Source organism: Micromys minutus, assembly GCF_963924665.1.
Source record: "Micromys minutus genome assembly, chromosome: 5".
In the NCBI taxonomy this organism is placed as follows: Eukaryota; Metazoa; Chordata; class Mammalia; order Rodentia; family Muridae; genus Micromys; species Micromys minutus.
In genome coordinates this window covers 76,093,507-76,112,695 of record NC_137974.1, presented here as the reverse complement: position 1 = coordinate 76,112,695, position 19,189 = coordinate 76,093,507, and the positions used below count along the sequence as shown (strand labels likewise).

General features: G+C 40.5%; 1 pseudogene across 1 annotated transcript; it reads left to right on the top strand.

Annotated features, from left to right (window-relative positions):
- Positions 1 to 15,411: 15,411 nt before the first annotated feature.
- Positions 15,412 to 18,946, top strand: LOC308421195 (small ribosomal subunit protein eS8-like; annotated as a pseudogene). The gene is made up of 2 exons: positions 15,412 to 15,423; positions 18,360 to 18,946. The product of its transcript is annotated as a small ribosomal subunit protein eS8-like (transcript).
- The last annotated feature ends 243 nt before the right edge of the window (positions 18,947 to 19,189 follow it).

The window sequence follows — 19,189 nt, the reverse complement described above, 5'->3', positions numbered from 1 at the left end:
ACAGTGCGGTTGTGCAAAACACTCACAATGAAGTAAATTATGTGACATTTGCTACTTTTAATTAAATAAAATTTAACTCCATTGAAAATGAATGCACTTTCCTTTCATTTTGTTTTATAATGTATTCTATTCAAGGCAAAAAAAAATTTTTTTTTCTAGGTAGAGTCTTCTTCAACACATTGAAGCATTTGATTCTTCACCAAGAGTCTCTCCTGACCTCTTCTGGTGCCAAGCCTCAGCTGCCTTCCATGACACTGTGGAGAGTAGAGAAAGCTATGAGTGAGTGAGTGAGTGAGTGAGTGAGTGAGTGAGTGAGTGAGTGTGTAAGGAGTATTAGTCTTGAGTGTGTAAAGAATGTATGAGACCTGAGTGTATAAAGAGTAAGTGACATCCTGAGTGTGTAAGAAGTATGAGTCCTGAGTGCGTAAGAAGTGTGTGAGTCCTGAATGTGTAAGGAGCATGAGTCCTGAGTGTGTAAGAAGTATGTGAGTCCTGATTGTATAAGGAGTATTATTGATAAGAATCTCTACCTCATAGCCATGGGAACTGGCAAAGTCTTCGACTAGTGAGACTCAAAGGCATGGCAAAGCCTTCCTCTACCCCAAACACAGTGTTTAGAAACCATATGTGCAACAAAATAAAACAAAACAGTCCCCCAGAACTAGCAACTTGCAGTCTTGGGTGACTGCGACCTGAATCTGATTCCCTATAGAGACACCCCCCCAACTGCACTAGCTGTGCACAATAAACACACTCAGGTTCACCATATTCCTCCACCTGTGCTGTACTTGAAAATTCTAGATTGTTGGCTCTGCTCTATAAGAGCACACACACGCCTGCACGTATGCACGTACACCAATCCCAACGTTTCTGTACCTGTATACCTTCTTCATTCCCATGAGGCCCCAGTCAAGCTTCTAGGACTAATCCATGTTGGTCACAGTGATGACCCCTTCGTGCCTTCAAAACCAGTACTACCCGGGAGACTTGCAGAATACCAAGTTTGGTTGCCAGAACAAGATCCAGCCTTGGCCCCACAGGCCCACAGCTTCTATATACCGATACCGGGGAAATACTCTTAAGATTTGTGATCCTCAGCGATGTTGGTCTCTTCTTAATCACTGAGTTCTTAGCTCAAGCTAAGTAGCATCAATTGTCCCAGCAATGCAAAGGTTTCAGTTTGGTGGTTCTGGTCCTTTGTTAGTCACAGACGGTTCTTCAGCCCCAACTAACCAGAACCACAGCTGAACCAGAGATTCCTACCTCAAAATATCACAGGGGTGACTTTGATAGGCTTTGAAGGACTCTCAAACTCTAAGACTGCACAAGCTGGGTCTCCGTTCTCCAACTGGTTCTCCGCCTTATCTTCCAGGTTCTCAGGACAGCCTGTTAAGCTTTGAGCACTAACATCTTTTTCAGCCCAAAGCTCTGAAGTCTTTCAACAACCCTCTCCTCACATGGTTAGACCTGGTAGAGCAACATCTTATGAACCCAATACCAATTTCTGTCTTCCGGTTCCTACTTAGGTGATAAAACACCACCACCAGAAACAACTAGAGGAGGTCAGAGTTAATTTCAACATATCGTTGGAGTCTGTGGTCAGAACCTGCTCCAGGAATGGAGCCATGTGAAGAGAAATCTGTGTGCTTATGAGAATACCCCCAAGAAAACAAGTCAAGAGTCCTGTGACCTCAGCTTCTTCCAAACATGGAATTGTGTTTTCCTGCTCCTACCAAGTGTAGCAAATGGAGGAGTAAGTTTGGTTCCGATTACTCATTATTCGTGGCGGTTGTTATTCAATTCAGTGTTTAAACGATCCCTCGGCAAACAAACACGTTTCTGCCAAATCTAGTTTGTTCTTGTGACCTGCATACAACCTGAAGTCAATTTACTCCCCCTGTAAGCCTTCTTAATGCTCAGAGTATAAACTGTCTGATGCTCTAAATGAAGTTGGCTATTGCATGAGACATTAGTCCACCTTATTGATCAGCTCCATTCTCTCAGGTCCCACTACCACTGTCGTGACACCTGAACAGGGAGCTGAAGTCGACTATAAGGTAACCAAAGGCAGAAGGTGAGAAAAATGGGTCAGAAACAAGGATAAGTGTTGCCTTATGTCACATTTTCACATCTTTTTTTAAGTGATTTATTTCTATAAAAGAGTACCTATATATGAGTACACTGTTGCTGTCTTCAGACACACCAGAAAAGGGCACTGAATCTCATTACAGATGGTTGTGAGCCAACATGTGATTGCTGGGAATTGAACTCAAGACCTCTGGAAGAGCAGTCAGTGTTCTAAACCAGTGAGCCATTGCTCCAGCCCTATTTTGCATCATTTTTAAAGAAAGGAGGAACATCAAAATCATCACTATTAGATTCCCTGCAGGCTTTTTATAATTATAAGCCCCAGTTTCCTGAAGAAGGAAATTTAGGTGAAAAAGTATGGGACAGAGTCCAAAAGAATATTGAAAAGGTTTATAAGCAAAGGGGAGATATGTTCAATTATGAGTTGCTTGGGCATTAATTCAAACTGTTATTAAAATACTTGAGGAAGGTAAGGACATAAATCATAAGCACTAATTCCTTGAATGAAAATAAATGGGATGATTGAACCTTAAAATTAGTTAAACTGGCAAAAAGAAAAAGAAAAGAAAAGAGCAGAAAGGAAATTCTCCTCATTCAGGAAGACCAGAGAGGAAAATCAACACCATCAACACCTAAGCCTCAGTCTCCGTTAAATACATATCAGCCACTGCCTGGAAATGACCCTGAAGCAGAGAATGAGGAATCTGATGATCAATCTAGTATGGAATTTCTCCACTTCCTGATGATTATTTAGAAAAGGTGCACATTGCTCTTTCGAACTCTATGAAGAATTGGGTTGAAATTTTGATGGGGATTGCATTGAATCTATAGATTGCTTTTGGTAGGATAGCCATTTTTACAATGTTGATCCTTCCAATCCATGAGCATGGGAGATCTTTCCATTTTCTAAGATCTTCCTCAATTTCTTTCTTTAGAGATTTGAAGTTCTTGTCATACAGGTCCTTCACTTGCTTAATTAGAGCCACACCAAGGTATTTCATATTGTTTGTGACTATTGTGAAGGGTATCTTTTCCCTAATTTCTTTCTCCTTTGAGTAGAGGAAGACTACTGATTTGTTTGAGTTAATTTTATATCCAGCCACTTTGCTGAACTTGTTTATCAGTTGTAGAAGTTCTCTGGTGGAATTTTTGGGGTCACTTATGTATACTATCATGTCATCTGCAAACAGTAATATTTTTACTTCTTCCTTTCCAATTTGTATCCCCTTGATTTCCTTTTGCTGTCTAATTGCTCCGGCCAGGACTTCTAGTACTATATGGAGTACTACTCAACTATCAGAAACAATGACTTTATGAAATTCTTAAGAAAATGGATGCATCTAGAGAATATCATCCTGAGTGAGATAACCCAGTCACAAAAGAACAGACATAATATGCAGTCACTGATAGTTGGATACTAACCCCAGAAAGCTCTGAATACCCCAGAAACAACTCACAAACTATATGAAGTTCAAGAAAAAACAAAGGCCAAAAAAAAAAAAAGAAAGAAAGAAAAAGAAAATGAAAAGCCATTATGCTTAATCTTTACATACCAAGAAAACTTTGACTAATTCCAGGCTACATCTTGTTTTACTTTATTCTCATTGTAACTAGTAATATTTTAATGCACACTACCAAACCTTTAAAAAATTCAAGTACTGACAAAAATGTATTCATATACTTTTATGCAAAAATGCTTAAAACATGTTCATTTATCTTTGTTTTTTAAAATAAAGTTGTTTAATTTAAAAAAAGAAAAAGAAAAGGTGAAAATGCTAGATTTACAAGCTAGGGCACCAGAGGGAAAAGGAATTTGTTATCAGTTCTCCTCAGCCCATGAGCTGCACTTGATATTTCCAGGGCGATTTCTGCAGAATAAAAATGTTTATCAGGGATTAGATGTGGATATAGTGAAAGATTTTAAGATGCCTGATGTTTCTTATGGACCTAATGCTCCATGTTGTTAAGAATTTCTTTTTGGTTGAAGCAATGAGGCACAATGTTTGCCGTATGGTTTTTATATAATGGCTGAACGGTTCTTAGCCCTTCCTGATGTCTTCGATGTCAAAGGTGGTTTACAGATGAAGCCTGTAAAAGCTTGACAACTAAGATGCAGGGAAGAGCCTGGAAATGTCACAGAGGGAATGCTGACAGGGACTGGTAGATGGGTATCATCAGCATATGTTGTATAATACACCTGCATCATCCCCCCCCCAACATGTTAGGGACACAGCTGTGGTTGCTTGGATAAAAATTCATAGGGGATCTGAGTTCAGGTCTAGTGATACAAACATTATGCAAGGTCCCTCTGAGCCTTGTGCTGATTTCATAGGGAGATCCAAAGATGCTACTAAGAAGCAAGTAAAAGGGGGAACAAATCCAAGAGTTGCTACTAAAACAGCTGGTTTTTGATAATGCCATTAAAGACAGCCAAGGATTAATCAAACCTCAGAGAGGGACAGGAAATGTGAGGGATTTTTCTGGAGTTATGTAGAAACGTGGGGACCTATAATCATAGAGCCAAAATAGCTGCTTTTGAGACGTGTGCTGTTCAAAGACAGATTTCAGTAAAATGATTCAATTGCTGCTGACCTGGCCCCTTAAACAATGTCAGTGGTTCTTACAACAAACAGATGCTCGGAATCGAGGAGCTCCTGGCTCATTCCCTGAAAGCAAGAGAGGAAAACACTGGACTAAGGAATGCTGATCTAAACATAATACAGACTGCAATACCTTGCCTAGCAACAATAACAGTACCAGTGAACAACAGGGAAATGGATCGATCCCTCCCCCCACAAGCCACATCTCAGAGGGTTCAATCCAGATATAATAACACTGTGATCAGTCTATGCTTGCTTTTCAAGCTGCTACTCACGGAAGTGCTGCTGCTGATATTTCTTGCCCATTTCAACCCTTCAACACCCTGTTAAGTCGTGCCAGGATCCTGGGGGGCTATACTCCTGAGACAGTCGGACTTTCATTGGGTCACAGAGTTTTACCCATGAAGGGAATCATAGTTCATACAGGAGTAGTTGATGGAGAGATTTTATAGGGGAGATTGCAGTTGTTGATCACCGTGCCCGCTGACTGACAACTTACAGCAGGAGGAACAAATGGAATTGTTATTGCCTTATGTAGTCCTTTCATGGAATGATGCACTTCTGAGGGAGGATGTGGTGGAACAGATAAAACTAGAGCCGTAAGCACCATACCGAGGAAAAAACAATACACCATTATTGAGTTTAGAAATAAGAGGATAAAATGATTCTGGAGCTGATGGTTCTATAATAACTGAGAAGGTGTTTCTCCACTGGTGAAACGAACCAAATTCAACATAAATTAGATTAGATTAAAGGCCGGTTTATTGGGAAGCTGCTCTCAGGTGAGTTCACTGGCCCCAAGGATCGAGGCCAAGGAAGTCACTCACCATGGGGATGGGGGCAGGGGGTAGAGAAAGTATACATAGAGGGAGAAAGAGGACATAGAAGAGAAGAGAGAGGACAAAAAGTTCAGGTATGCCAGGTAGGGGGATGTTGGGAGAACCTGGAGGCCAGGACTGCTTTGGAATATACAATATGCACCTTAGCTTGTCGCAGTAAATATTAAAAAAGCAAAATCGGTTTTATCTCTTTTCCAGCCCTGAGGTCTCACTCCTCAGGCCTGACCTTGATACGGAGCAGCAAGTACCTCTGGAGCCCGGTCTGAGCTGCCACCACGGCCCAGCTCGGCCCCGAAACTCCATCCCCTAGGCGGTTTACTACTGCCTGTTCTCCACCTCTATCCCGGGGTATTTCTGTACCCCAAAATCCCACACAAACACAACTCTAAAGCCTGATAGCTTTTCATACAGGTTTATATATTCAACTCTCAATCCATAAATCCTCTACACAACAAGATTGCATCAAATAGACAAAGATACAAACTGCCCTTCTATATGGGGTATTAGACCTGTAAAATACTTAATGTTCATAGCTTTTTAACACAAATAAATCCCACCTGGATCCAGCTGGTCCTTGGGAACTCCATGTTGCCACGATCTCTAACCTCCGTTCTCGTTCTCTAACCTCAGAGCTCTCCCACCTCTCTACTTCCCTCGCCCCGCCCAGTCACTGGCTTGCCTTGATTTTACTAATTAAAATGGGAACATTCTGTTGGAATCACCTGACTAGAGAGCCCTTCTTGGAATTAACATTAAAATACAAATAGCTTCAGGACAATCTACATTAACTCCTTTTCCTGGGGTCTGAAACCAAACAATAATCATAGAAGAAAGGCCTGTTATAGAGGTAAATTCAACCCCAATAGGGTTGGGAACTATGCAAGTAGAGTAAACCAAGTGTTACAATGTTACAATGTTACAATGTGTAGGTCCAGAATGCACAATGACAGTCTGCCAGTCTATGTTACTCCCATTCCAAGTTCCAAGTAATTGTTGGGGAAGAGACCTTATACAATAAATTATTCCAGGGATCAATATTCCCACTTCCAATGCTACCTGTTCTTCACAAGCTAATGAAAAGAAAGGGATGTAGACCAGGGAAGGGACTAGGAAGAGAGTTTTAAAAGATTGTTGAACGTATAATTCCACCAGAACAAAATCATAAAGATGGATTCAGATTTTCATAAGGGCCATGGGAAATATACCACCTATAAAAATGACATGGAAATTCATTGAACCTGTCTGAATTCTTCATGGATCCTTTGTAAAAAAGAGTTACAGACTCTGCACCAGTTAGTCAGAAGACAGTTGGAGAATGGGCACATAAAGCCCTCCCTTCCCCCCCCCCAAAAAAATCCTTTTTTTTTTCTTTTTTTTTTTTTTTTTTTGTAATTGAAAAGAAATTCGGTATATTGAGATTGTTGATTGACTTACAGAATGTTAATGCCACCATGTGGCCAATGAGAGCTTTACAGCCTAATTCACCTATGCCCACAGCTATTCCTAGACTGGCCTCTAATAATTTTGAATTTAAAAGATTGGTTTCTTTACTAAACATATGCATCCTGAGTGCATCTCACCTTTTCTGTACCCTCACTCAATCATAAAGAACTTCAGCTCCAACATCAAAGGACTACATTACCTCAAGTCATGACAAACTGCCCTACTATGTGTCAGTACTATGTAGAAAGGTTTTAGAGCCTGTGAGGCTGGCCTTCTCTCATGTTTGTAAGTCGTCTGGTCTGGTGGACATTGATGTGTGTGTATGTGTGTGTGTGTGTGTGTGTGTGTGTGTGTGTGTGTGTGTGTGTTTTAAATTTTGTTCTAGTCACCAACTGTCCCAAGTATTGTACAGTGTCTGCCTTTGTACCTTTGCAGGTGCAATGATCAGCTGGTTTTTATGCATCACATTCTGAGTCATGCTATGTCCGATTGTAGCTCTTTGGAGGTGGCTAACAGGTTATCGTAGTAAATAAATTAAGCACCGGAGAAGCCAGTCGAGCAAAAGCATGTGCTGCTCAGAGTTAGCTGATGACTGCAGACAGGCAGAGGCAGCCCCACACCCCACACCTGTGATTAAGACGAAAACCTTTCCTTGGACTAGCTCTGTGTTTTTAAAAGAATCAAAATTCTCACTACAGCTTCTATTTGGAAGAGAGGACGCCCCCAGAAGCTTGACAGAACAGTTCAGACTAAAGACACGTGGACTAGTACAGGGTATGAGGCTAGGCCATGAACTCCCAAAGCCAGTCTGCAGGAACACAGTTACTCTAGCAACATTGTATCACCTCCCAAACAGTATCCAGTGAGGACCACGTGTTCAAAAGACCCGAACCTATGGAGGGGCATTTCTCATCCAAACAATTAGGAATTGGGTTACTATTTGTTCTTGACGTTCTTTCCTATTAGTATTATGGGCTTTCTGGTTTATTATATTATATTTCTCTTTTCATTCTTTCTTTCACAAAAATCTTTTCCTGTGCTTTGGTATGTAGACTTTCATCTGTCATTTTTCCTCTGTGTATAATATTCTGCAGTGCTGTCTCGAGGTTCATGAGCTGACTCATTAGTTCTTCATCTGTATTACAGCGTTGCTGAATTTAGAGATATTGCTTAGACGTTATTTATTTTGATGGTTTCAAATACACTTTTCATGTCTTCCTGGCCTTTAAGGTTGATGATGAAACAGTTGATATTGTGTCCGTATTATTTCTTTGCTTTGTGTTTTTGACACCTTGTATAGCATGTCACTGAGAGACTTTTCTCTGGCTGTTCTTTGGCCTTTAAATAATTCCTGTACTGAATGACAATTTCTCCTCTAGACTTAGAAAACTCTCTTTGTTTTCTAAGACAGAAAACTCCATTTCTCCGTCCCTCTGTCCCTTCACCCCTGCCCTTCTCTCTAGTGTGTGTGTGTATGCCGTGTGTGCATCAAAGTCATAGGCCGATGTTGGGTGTCTTCCTCGGTGACTTTGCATCTATCTTATCCTCTGAGACAGAGTCTCTGAGTGAGCCTGAAGTTCACTGTTGTGAACTGGCAGACAAACTCCAGGAATCCACCTAGCTCGGCCTCTCCAACTGCGCGTGCTGACATTCTCAGCTTGTCTTGTGAGTGTTAGGATCTGAACTCGGGTCTCCATGCTTGGTCAGCAGCCCTTTTCTGACAAAGCCATCTGCTGACACCCTAAATTTGGGGGATTTTCTGTCACCATTTCACTGAGCCGATTCCGTACGTCTTCGTGGGTTATTTCAGTTTCTTCCTTCCCGCAAATCCTTAGTTTTGGCTTAGTCACCACATCAGTGTTCTTGAACATTGTGCTCATGCTTTTAAAAATGTGTTTGTGTATATGTGTCCATGGTGTGCCTATGTGTATACATACATGTGTGGTACATGTAAACCTGAGAGGAAGCCAGAGGTCGATGTTGGGTTTATCCTGCCTACCTTATTTTATATAACAGCAACTCTTGCTCAACCCCGAGCTCACTCACTGTCTATGCTACTTGGGCAGAGAGCTCGAAGGATCTACGTCACTCTGAGCTATTTTTTCTACCATCACTGATGTTTTCTTCAGCTGTGTCCTCAGTCCTTGGCATTTCTCCTTCTGATTAGTTCAGTGTGCTGGACCTATTTACACTATATCAAGTCTGACTAATTGAGCTTCTCATTCCCAAACTTTCCATGGTTTTACATTATTTTCAGACAAGTTTCTCATGTACCCCAAGCTGTCTCTGAACTTTCTGTGTATCCAAGGATGACCTTGAACTTCTGATCTTCCTGCATCTGCATCCCACAGGCTGGGGATACAGGTGAGGCCCACACCAGGTTTATGTGGTGCTGGATAGCAAGTTGGGCTTTGCATGGATGTTCTACCATCTAAGCTGCTTCTCGAGCCACATTTCCAATAGTGCTGCCTTTTATATACATATTACATCTTTTTATTTTTTCTGTTTCTGCCTTTCCCTTTAAGGTCCCCTGGTGGTTTCACTTGATAACTTTTATTTCCTTTCATGTATTTTAAAACATCATCCCCCCCCCCCATGGACTTTTGAAATCTTTATCTGACACCTTACCTATTTAAATATCTTTGAATTCAGCCGTTGAGGAATCAGGATCTTTTGGAGAGGTAACATTACCTTGGTTTTGGTTTTGTTTTGTTTAATGTTTCTTGTGTTTCTGCATTGAAATCTGGGCAACTGTCGGTGTAGCTATTTCTTTTAGTTTTATGTGTGGATCATCTTTTTGTAAAGATATCTTTTATGACTTTTACTTGTGGTGCATGGACGTGCAGGTGCCCATTGTGAACAAAGGTGCTGGGTCTGAAGCTGGAATTACAGACAGTTGTGAGCTGCCCAGTTTGGGTGCTGGTCACCACACTTGGGCATGCAAGAAGAGTATGCGCTCTAAATGAGATAAATAAATTACAGGGTGAAAGAATTGGTCTTCAACTTCTGTTCCAGAGTTTTGAAAGGTGTAGCCTTAACTGCTTCTTCATGTATGTTGCCGTCTGAATATAATAATCCTCCCATCTTTTCCTCAATGCATGCCCCAGACCAAGAATATCGAGTGTGTGTCATTTGCAGAGAGCAGCAAACACAGAGTTTGAAAGCAACCTGAAATTAATGTTCATTTGTAAATATTTATTGATAAACAATGATGTTTAGAGTTAGTTGGAATCAGTTGCAGCCAGTGACTTTAACCCTTATAAAGCTCTGTTAATGATCTCTGTAGAGTATCCCATTCTTCACAGTGTGATACCTTGTATGCTGAACAATGAGGGGGGAGGGGGAAAGGGGAGGGGAGGGGAAGGAAGGAGGGGAGGAAGGAAGAGGCCTTTGTCCGGGACAGACACACAGGGACAGACGTACATAAACACATGCAGAACACACAGAAACAGATGCCGACCGACGTACATTCAAATTTATGTGACAAAGGACAAAGACACAGGGCCATGCCAAAGAGAATCCAAGTCTGGACTCACTCTTGGTTAAATGATCCCAAAGGGAAGTGCTTTCGTGTCCTTCACGAGACAACGATGCATTATCAGTGACTCAGAATCAATGACTAATGCATTTATTCCATGCCAAAGAAAAAAAGAAAGTAAAGTACAGAAAAGTAATCCTAAGGGCTAGAGAGAGCACGGTGCTGGGGACTTTTGCAGAGGATCCAGGTTCAGTTCCCAGCACCCACATTAAGCAATAAGGTTCCCTGACTTGACTGTTCACTTTTTTTAGGTTCCCAGAATAAGTTAGTCTCAGACAATAGGCCTTCTCTCAAAATTCTGCGTGGCTATAGCAATCTGTGATCTGGGGAGTAGCACGTGGCTTTCCTGAGAACAAACCCACACACTGGGTTTAAGTCTTTGGATAACTCTGGCTTCCTAATATGGCTAGGAATTTCTGTCTTCACCAAGGCCACCTGGCTTATTGAATCCTTGCTGTTTCTGGTCACCTTTCCCAGGAAGCTGCAAGATACTTGCTAGTTTGTGTCCTCTTTGTAATTCTTCCTGGAGGTGGCCATGCTATATCGGCCTCTCTCTTGATCCCTGATGATCTTCTTTCTGGTCTCTTTTTTAGCCGACTCCTTTGTTACCTTGTTTATCTTTGTTATCTGGACACCCACACTAAAGGAACTTGTAGTCCACCAGCTTCCCCAGAATGCTTACTTTCTCTCCCAGGGCTTATGGTGGTTTCTGGCTTTCCAACAATTTTTCCATTTTATCTAATTTGAGTTGTTTGTGTACAACCATCCACTATACATCCCTTAACAATCATTTTGGTAAAGGTAATATAAATGAACCCTGTTTCTTTCTCATCTGGTCATTTCACTCTTCTGTTTCAGTCTAGCTAAATAAAGGTTTGTCTATTTATTGGTTTCCAATTTATTTTACTCTTTTGAAAACTTCATACATAGGCTCTGCATCATTCTTCCTTCCCCCCTCCCCCGAGTACGCCCATGATCCTTCCCACAGCCTCACAAATTCACAGTCCCCTCCAATTTAATTTTTTAAAAAAATATTTATTTATTCTTTATACGTAAGTACACTGTAGCTGTCTTCAGACACACCAGAAGAGAGCATCTGATCCCGTTCCAGATGGTTGTGAGCCACCATGTGGTTGCTGGGAATTGAACTCAGGACCTCTGGAAGAAGAGTCAGTGCTCTTAACCAAGATCTATATATATATGTGTGTACACTGTAGCTGTCTTCAGACACACCAGAAGAGGGCAGCAGATCCCATTACAGATGGTTGTGACCCACCATGTGGTTGCTGGGATTTGAACTCAGGTTCTCTGGAAGAGCAGTCAGTGCTCTTAACCACTGAGCTATCTCTCTAGCCCCCCCCCAATTTAATTCTTATTGTTAACACCTACACATGTTCATGTGTACACACACACACACACACACACACACCTACATACTTATTTTAGTCCATTTAGTATTGCTCATTTGTATATGTGTGCAGGGCCCTTTGACACTGGATAACCTACATGGCAGTTCAAGCTTGTTCACAGAGAAAACAGATTCTCCGTTTCTTAGCAGCCACTGGCTGCCTATAGATCTTCATCTAAAGATAAGACCTGTGAAATTTCTCCTGTCCATATAGGCATGCCCGCTTGTATTGTAATTAGGTAAATACGTTCAGACAACCATGTTGTGATTTTATGGGTGTAGTTTTTCAGTCAGGTCGAGAAGATGCTGTCAAGTAGCAGACATCCTGCTCCTCAACCCTTATAGTCTTTCCACGCCCTCTTCCGTGATTTTCTGTGAGCCTTCGGTGCAGGGGTCGCATTGAAGATGTATCAACAAGGCTTGGGCACCCCATAAGCACGTATTCTGTGCCTTTCACCATTTACGGAGCTCTGCAATGGTCTCCACTGTTGCCCAAGATGCTTCTTTGATGGGAGGTGAAAGAAAAACCTAGACGATGGTTTTGGGATCATGCCGTTGGTTTTTCCGTACTGCCTCAGTAGCCCTGCCCTACTCTTCGGCTCTTTTGTGCTTTCTGTTTGGCTTAGGTTACCTCTTTTCCTCCAAGAATTTAGAGATTATGCCTAGTTTATTGGTTTTGGGTCTTTTGTATTTCATCAAAAAATATTTCAGCTAAGAAAGTATTTGTGAATAAATCAACTCATGGAAAACGCAGTATCTGTGGGGTACGGTGTCGTAGAGAGGCAAGCTGAAGCCAGCCCAGACAGGCTCTGCTCTGTGCTCTGAGATCGAGGCATTTATGGATAGAAATGGGTTTCATCTATAAAGCACTCCGTCGGCTGATGCCATCACTTACGATGTACTGTGTCTTTTCCTTCATCTCCAAGTATTTCCTGGATCTCTTCTGCCCTTTTCCGATGTCACTGATATCACATTTACTGTCGTCGTCACTATGGTGGGGTTTATAGCTGTATGTTGTTTGTTTGTTTATGAATGTGTCGTGTCTTTGCTCCCCATTTCTCTCTTTCTTCTTTTCTTTTTATTGTCAGGGTTTTCTCACGTAGCATTTTAATTTAATGGTCTTTTCACTCTTTTGCTTTTAAAATGTTTGCTATATGATTTGCCAAATGAATCAGCTTTACATTTTTAATAGCTTATTCCCACTCATATAAAGAACTGTTTTATATATATATATATATATATATATATATATATAGTTTTATTGCCTTTTCTAAGGTATAATTGTTATGCATAACACCCTGTTTACAAAACCAATAATATATTATTGTAATAATAAATTTAATACCAGTTCTCTCATTAGCCCAAATATAATTTTTTCTCAATTTTACTACTATTGGCAAAAACATTACACATATATAACATCTCTATATCTTACATGTGTGTGTATGCATTGTATACACATTTTATAAAATTGACTTATAAATTAGAAGGAAAATATTCATTAAGCTATCGCTGAAATTATGGGGCTGGAGAAATGCTCAATGGTTAAGGCTACTTCCTAATCTTCACAGAGACTGGAGCTCCCCAGCACCTGTAATGTACTGCAGCTCATGGTTTCTTGTAACTCCAGCTCCAGACACCCTCTTCTGGCCTCTAACAGTATACCTGCAAACATATGGCTGACACATAAATAAAAATACATCTTTAAAAGATGAAAATGACATGGTTATGAATTAGGGAATATGTTTGAACGGATAACTCAACCCCTGAGGATTCATGGTAGAAGGAGAGAACTGGTTCCCTTTGGAGTCTCTAGACCTCCATGTATGCACCATTGTACACATGTAAACATGCAGAAATAAGTAAAGAAAACAAGAATGACATAGGTACCTTTATGAGTGCTGTGAGTCTATACATAGACTGATCTGACACTCTAATGTGTGTCTGGTTTACTAACAACACATTGTATTTTTGTCTACACAAGAAAATATTAATTTTCTATAATTCTTGAAAGGAATTTTGTCAAATGGATGACTTTGTTTTCCTTCAGCAGAGTCCCAAGTGAGCCAGGCTGGTGTAGATTTATGACAAATCTGAGGCTGGTTTTGAACAAATTATCTTCCCACCTCACTCCCAAAGGCTGGGATTGCTGGCATGTGCCACCATGCCTAGTTTAGGGTTTAGATATATACTTTTTTAAAATAAAAATAGATTTATTTATTTTCATTTTATGAGTTTTCAGTGTTTGTTTGCATGTATGTATATGTACCGTGTGTATGCCTGGTGTCTGTAGAGATCACAAGAGAATGTCAGATATCCCAGAAGTGGAGGGAGTTACAAATGGCTATAAACCACCATGTGGATGTTGAAAACCAAATGCAGGTTTTCTACAAGAGCAACAAGTGCTCTCAACCACAGAGCATCTACAACACGATTCCAGCACTGAGGGAACATCATGGAAGATGGGGTGGAAAGTTGTAAGAGATGGAAATCCAGGAAATCTGTGAGGTTGTTTCTATGGAAACAATGACCGGGAAGCTCCACCCACGACCAACAATATGACTGCCAAAATCAAAAGACCTAAAACTTACAGGACCAATGCTAACATGGAAGGGGAAACTCTCTTGAAGCCCCACCCATAGAAGAAGATCTATATTCAGCTGAGGAGTGCTGACAGCAGCACAAATTGTTGTATGCAGAAATGAGCCCCTTTGTTTGCTATCCAATTCCAAGTGGTCAGCCCTACAGATAGATATACACCAGTAACTGAATGAACTGAATAGGTTGTGTTTCTATATTAACCTGTCCCTGTAACAGTAACAAAGAAAGAGACCATAATCTCAAAAAGGATTGGGGGTAGGGTGGGGTGCATTCAGGTGTATAGTAGGGTTTTGGGGAGGGGGACAAAAGGGAAAAGGTGCAGTTAAAAATAAAACAAAATAAACAGTTGAAAAATTATTTGGTGAAGGAAATAATGTGTAACCTGGTCTTACAGAGACCTCAGCACCATTCAGGTCCAGGACCTCTTCTTCTCATGTCTGAACTGTTCCAATATAAATGCTCTGGATCCAGCCTGTCTGTCACCTCTGGCCCAAACAATGAGTGTCTTGCCCAGTCAACAGGGCTAGACATGTTTTCTTTTCTCCTCTTTGACTCTTCTACTCAAAACCAAATAATTTATCCTCTGTCCCAGCTCTTTTTTTGTATCAGAAAGTGTGATTGCAGGGTTAGCATGCACAGGTTTGCTCTCTCTATCTTATCTTCTGCCTTTGCCTATACAGATACAGTTTTACTGTTCAAGGTTGCTGGAAGGTTTGAAATCTTGGTCTGCTCTTTGTGGAGCGTTACATTCTGTAACTCCCAAAGTCATGCGAAGCCAGAAGAAAATTTAGAAAATAAAGAAAAGTTAATTTAAAAAAAAAAGGCATTTTGAAGAAATTCAAGCAACAATGAAGTCTGCCTGGACTGGCAACGGATGTAACCTTGTAATTAAGAATGCGTGGTCAGGTAACCTTAGTTTGTTATACTAGGTTACAAATGTAATTTCAGCTCAAGTTTTATTTTAAATAATTTGATAAGTTTGTTATGTTGCTTTGTTATGATATTATAAAATTATAAAGGAAATGAAATAAAGGGATAACAGCAAGTAGGGAAAATTTAAGTATGAAGATGTATATTTGGTAAGGAATGTTGCAATAAAAGGCTTTTCAAGGTAAGAATTATGTATGGCAACAAAGACGCATGCACCACAATGTTCATAGCAGCTCTATTTATAACAGCCAGAAGCTGGAAAGAACCCAGATGTCCTTCAGTAGATGAATGGATACAAAAATTGTGGTATATTTACACAATAAAGTACTACTCAGCTATCAGAAACAATGACTTTATGAAATTCCTAAGAAAATGGATGCATCTAGAGAATATCATCCTGAGTGAGGTAACCCAGTCACAAAAGAACAGACATAATATGCAGTCACTGATAATTGGATACTAACCCCAGAAAGCTCTGAACACCCCAGAAACAACTCACAGACTATATGAAGCTCAAGAAAAACAAAGGACAAAAAAAAAAAAAAAAAAAAGCCTCAGTCCTTCTTAGGGAAAAAAATAAATGTATAGCACCCTCTCAAAGTGTGGTATACCTGGACCTCAAATCATTAATAATCCAAGAGCTAAGATGTTTTATCTTGTGGCAATTTTTGGTATTCACAGATTATTATGCTTAATCTATACCCAACAAGAAATCTGTTTCCATGTTATATTCTGTCCTACATATGCTTCATGCTTATGGTAACTAGTGGGATTTCTATGCATGCTATCAAACCTCTAAAAGAATTAAGTACTGACAAAAATATTCATATAGTGTTATGCCAAAATGCCTTTAAAATTTGTAAATGTATCCCTCTTTTTTTTTTTTAAATAAAGCAGTAAGGAAAAAAGGAAAGAAAACGCCTTTGTTATATAGCCCAGGAGGCCCTGTTTTGTTTTGTGATGTAAAAAAAAAAAAAAAGAAAAAAAAGGGATTATGTATGGCAAAATAAGGTTTAATCCTAGGGTAAAATGATTAGGCTTTTCCAAACTAGAAGGCCAAATCAGGATGTGTAAGCACACTGCAGAAAGTAAAATAAGTCATAAAAGTGGAGAATAAAGTTAGAGATTATAAAAATATACACACACTATATAAACACACATACATGATAATATATATACATATGTATGTATAATACATAAAATTTTGTTAAAATTCCTAAAATAAAAATTCAGTGCACTGATATAAAACCCTCTGTTAGAAATAATAGGTTTATCATCCTCTACACTGCTTCCTGAAGGCCTTGAGGTAATCCTGTAAACCTGATCACCAGCAGGAACCCCCCCCCCCAAAGAGCTAGTCTTCCAGCCTTTCCTCCAGTCTCCCCACTCACCACGCTACCAAGGGACCACATGGCATCCTGTGAGCCAGCCCTTGATTAGGGATCCATCCCCTCAGAGATCTTTAATCACCGATCAGTCACTCTTCCCACTCCTGCTCCTGGGGACTGTGTGGGTCATGTGAGCCAGACCCCAAGTAGGAACTCCTACAGCCAATGTACCCACTCACCAGCCATCCATCCACCAGGACACTAGGAGAGATCACGCTATCCCACGCTTCCAACTGTAGTAAGAAGATTCCAGCCTAATTTCCACCTCACTCACATCCACCTGAAGATGGTATCGTGTCCTATTCCACACTTCCAATGATTTCCACCCACTCCCACGTGTGACCCCAGCCTCGGTCACCCAAAGGCCACCTTGTAGAAACCAGGGAAACCTCCAGAGACTTCTAACGATTGGAGCAAGCATCTTTTAGCTAGAAAATGGCTCAGTGGTTAAAAGCCCTGACTGCTCTTCCAGAGGTCCTGAGTTCAATTCCCAGCAACCACATGGTGGCTCACAACCATCTGTAATGGGATCCGATGCCCTCTTCTGGTGTGTCTGAAAACAGATAAAGTGTACTCACATGCATTATATAAATTATTTTTTAAAAAAAGAAGTTACACCTATTCTTAACCTATCCGAGACCACTTCTGAAATCCCATTAACACATCAACAGAGAGCTGCCCAAGACTGACATGCTAAGCACCTCTCAGTTGCCCATTCAGTTAAGGAGTAACAGCAAACAAAAATACAAACATCTACTCAAAACAGGTCAGACTCCATGTCCATACCAAGGCACACCACCACTTACCCAACTCCAGATGCCTAGATAATGTCGCAAAAGCACCAACAACATAAATAACCTGGACAATATTATCCTCCAGAAACTAGTAACTCGTAATACTCAGTGAGAAAAGCCACCTAGTTGATGTACAATACAGTGATTTCAAGATAGCAACTATAAATATTTTAAAGGAACTCGAAGAGAATGTATATAGGTTCCAGGATGAAGTATATAAAGAAGTATACAGTTGAGGAAAATAAAGAAAACAAACTCAGGATATGAAAATAGGTTTTAATACACAGAATCTTCAAATAAAACCCAAACTGAAACAAATTTTAAAAATCTAAGAAATCTAGGATAATCTAGAAAATCAAATAGAATGATCAGAAAGGTCTCGTCAATCGACTGGATCAAGTGGGAAAGAAAATCCAAGGTCTTGAAGACAAGATGGAGGAATGGGATCACCTCATCAGAGATGACGTTAAATCAAAACCAAATACAAACAAACAACAAGAACACACAAGGTCTCTGGAACGATATAAGAACCTATAGAACATAAGTATTGAAGAGGAGAAGAGACCCTGGTCAAGTGCACCAAAAAATATTTTCAACAATATTATAAAAGAGAACTTCCCTAATCCAAGGAAAAGGCATGTCTCTCAAGTTTCAAGATGCATACCGAGTACTAGATAGATTGGACTAAAAAAAAAGAAGGAAAGAAATTCACCATGCTCTTTCTAACCAGCACCGAGCAGTGACCATCTCCCGGGACAACTACCACAGGAAGCGGAAGTATGAGTGAGACTGCCTGCTGCCAACACTAAGATTGGCCCTCACCACATACACACACGTCAAGTTCAGGGAGGCACTAAGAAGTACCGGGCTCTGAGATTGGATGTGGGAAACTTTTCCTGGGGCTCTGAGTGTTGTACTTACAAAACAAGGATCATTGATGCTGTCTGCAAGGCATCCACAGCACCAAGACCCTGGTGAAGAACTGCATTGTGCTTACTGACAGCACGCAGCACTGACAGTGGTATGTGTCCCACTATGCACTGCCCCTGGTGTGCAAGAAGGGGGCCAAAGTCACTCCTGAGGAGGTGGAGATTTTAAACAAAAAACGATCAAAGAAGACTCAAAAGAACTATGATGAAAGGAAAAAGAATGCCAAGATCAGCAGTCTTCTAGAAGAAGGAGCAGTTCCAGCAGGATGGGTTTGTCACCTGCATAGCCTCAAGACCAGCCCAGCATGGCAGAGCAGACAGCTACGTTCTCGAAGTCAAGGAGCTGGAATTCTATCTGCGAAAGATCAAAGCCTGGAAAGGCAAATAAACCATCATTTGTAGCTCATGTAATAAAGGTGTTTGCTGTTCTGTTAGAGAGAGAGAGAGAGAGAGAGAGAGAGAGAGAGAGAAAAGAAAAGAAAAGAAAAAGGGAAGAAATTCACCACATCACAAAATAATCAAAACATTAATGTACAGAACAAAGAAAGGACATTGAACTTGGCAGAAAAGTCACATATAAAGGCAAGTCCATCAGACTAGCACCTGTCTTTCCAACGGGGACTTTCAAAAC